Consider the following 3,504-nt stretch of genomic DNA (forward strand, 5'->3'; position numbering starts at 1 on the left):
AATTTTCTCCAATCTTGACATTATACTGTGTTTACCTTCTATTAAGTTAGATGTATAGATACTATTGTCATCTTTTTCCTTTTCGCTTATATTCTGTTCGATAAAATATTAAAATGAGTTATATTATCATCTACATTCATGAATCCTTTGTTTTTTAAATTGTGTCTCCCTTATAATTTAATATTTACATAACTTTAAGAGATTGTGCATCCATTTTGTTGTCATTTAATATTCATTTGTGCATCCATTTAATATTAAATTGTACATCCATTCTAATAACATATGCTTCACTTGCTATATTTATCTTAGTGTATATTTTGTATCCTTTTTTAGTGTATATACCATAAACTATTTTACATTACTAGTAATTAATGTTTGATTGAAATGCAATTGTAATAGTTTTACATTTTGAAGGGAATATGGATGGAATATAGTTTTACAATAGAGAATGTGGATGCAATGCACAAAACGTGACATGAGTTAAAGTTGACATAGATATTATCATATTTCCTTCTCTCCAACCAATTTTTGAGATGTTTGAAGAAATGTCAGATATGTACTAAATATTGTATTACTTATAATTTTGCAAGATGAATACAATTGTATATGCAACCCTTATTTAAGATTGAACAATTACCCCAATCAATTATATTCAACTATAAATTATAATATATAACACAATTTACTATATTTCATATTTACAATAAGTAAACTACGCATTAGAAACGATAGGAACAAGAGGGGTTTCCGAATTTACCACAAATTTTTTTATTAAAGAAGGAACAACTCAAGGGGAGGAGGATGATTTCACAAAGAATATTGTCTTTAAACATATTTTATTGTCTTGGTTTTATGCTCTTAATGCTACTGTGTATCTCTACATTTATGTGACAGTCATACCTCCATAACAACCACTGATTGTAAGAAACAACCCAATGGTTCTCAATAATCGCACATCTATTGATACTCATAGGTTCATCATGTCGATTTTTACTTTATAGTATACACTCACTATTTGTTTTTCACTCACAATTTTTTTCCTTCATAATGTAATTTTCCTTCATAAGGTATAATATGAAGAATAGACTATTTTTCGTTACTTTCATGCATTAAAAAAATTTCTTTTTTTTTACCTTACCCTATTACTTTTTTCTAATTCAATTGACATTTAAGGTGCACATTTTATATTTAATTTAACAAATTTCATTACATCATACAAATTACCTCAAATTTTACCCACAATAATATGGACATTTTAGTATTAACTATAATGGGACATTGTGGTTTTATTATTAGTCAATAATAACACTCTACAACTGTAATTGTTTGTCATTTTCATCGTACAAAAGAAAACTCATTACTCGGTTTATCATATCTGTTAATTGTGCAATTATTATTACAAATAAGAATGTAATTCACAAACATTTCATGACGATCTTACATATTATTTTCTAAACATAATAAAAAAAATTAAATTATTTCACCCTAATTATACACTTCACCTACAAAAATAATTGTGAGTCACTCAATTATTTCAATGTTCAATTTAAAAAATGAACATTACACTAATCGAATAAGTTCTACTACATATTTGAAATATTAGCACCAAATACTATATTTAACATTTAAGAATACACGATATATGTTACAAACGATAGGAAAGTGGGTTAACAGATACGGTAGTGTCTGTCAACATGCTACTTATCTATAAATACAAAACAATTAATTATTATTATCATGATATAATTTTCATATTTTAAGTTTATCTTTTTGTCTAAGGTTTATATTTAATTGATAAATGTCGAAACATAAAATTTAAAACAAAAAGAATATCAAATTTAAAATAACTACATCACATAAGTTGAAAAATTAACAAACATTTTATTATTGATTTCATCATTTTCCATCTATTCAGTTTCAATTTTCCATTCTTTTTTAACTACAACTAGCAGTATAACTGTGCCTTTGCATGGGCCATTTCATTTTGGTTTTGAAAAATATATTTAAAATTATAACTAAGTAAAAAACTCAAGTTGTTAGTTAAACATAAACATGTATTAGTTTAATAATGCAATATAAATATTAAAGTTGTAACACTTGTATGAATTGAAAGAACAAATAGTCATGTAAGTCAAAATAATTATAATATAAAAGCAAAAAATAAATGTGAATGAACAATTTAAAGTAATAAATCTTATCGACATAACTAACATTTTTTATGTTGAATCTCAATAAATTAAACTTCAGTTCAAAATTTTTGTTTCTACATAATTGTTTGTAATTCATTATATGTGAAGACTTTGAATAATAAAGAGATTAGTGCAAAAGTTCCCAACAACTAACAAGGTGAAAAACAACAAAATTTAAGGAACATAAATGAATACACAAACAAAGTTTACGATATACATAACAACAAAATATACCATTGATTTGTAAATCATGATGATAAATTAGTTGTTATATTTTGGATTCTAGACTTCACTATTAAAGTACAGCATCATTAAATTTTAAGATGTACTTCTATGTGATTTTTCATATGGGTGGGTAGGTTTAAATGAGTCAATTAACTTTGTCGGTGAAAGTGCTGAGAATTTGAGAAAGTACATGAAGGAAGTTATTTTGTGTGAACAAACTTATTTTGTAATCTATCATTATACATTAAGATCTTTTTCACAATAATTAAAAGGAAGTTATTATGCGTGGAATTTTTTATATGATCTTAAAATTATTACAATAGTTCTTTCAAAAACCAATATCTTGAGCCTACATCTTCTACTTGTTTTCTTTCTTCACGAATTCCATTTTAGTTGCAAATATTATTGAATAACTTTATGTATTTATTTAATAGACTAAGATAGAATGACTTTGTTGTTACCTAGTTAGTGGAAGCTTGGAAGGTGATGTTGGAAATTCCTGAATGATTGGTGAAATACCAATCCTAGGATCTTGAATTTCATGATTCTCACACACATATATGAATCAAAGGGTGCAGTGTCATACATGAATCCATGTTCCTGGATGTGCTCCTTTGATCTATGTTTCTGAAAGAGGTTTTGTGGTATGATGGCCTTCCTCAACCAAATCCTTGATTCCTCTTGGGACTTACGTTTTCACTCTGATGGGGAGAGGAGAAAACTAAATTTGATTTGGTGTATTGGGGACCATAACCTTCCTTATGTGTTAACTTATAGGGTTCCCATTATCCCATATGGGTTAACCAGATGGGTATCCACCCATTAAGCCCATATCCGTTATAACCTTTTAGAAATCTAAGGGGTGTCAGTAATTAGATCACTTATAATGTAACCCCGAAAATAAATAGCTGATATCATTGTATCAAATATATGATGCTCACCTTAATTAGAAATTTATAATTTCTAACAATCTCCCACTTGAGCTTCATATCTTCATGATAAAATTATATCACAGGTTCTTTAGGCGCGCATCCGTATGCTATTTACGTTTAGACTTCTTCTTAATACAATCTGGTCCATCTCATATATT

This window comes from Lupinus angustifolius, chromosome LG03 (genome assembly GCF_001865875.1).
Source record: "Lupinus angustifolius cultivar Tanjil chromosome LG03, LupAngTanjil_v1.0, whole genome shotgun sequence".
In the NCBI taxonomy this organism is placed as follows: Eukaryota; Viridiplantae; Streptophyta; class Magnoliopsida; order Fabales; family Fabaceae; genus Lupinus; species Lupinus angustifolius.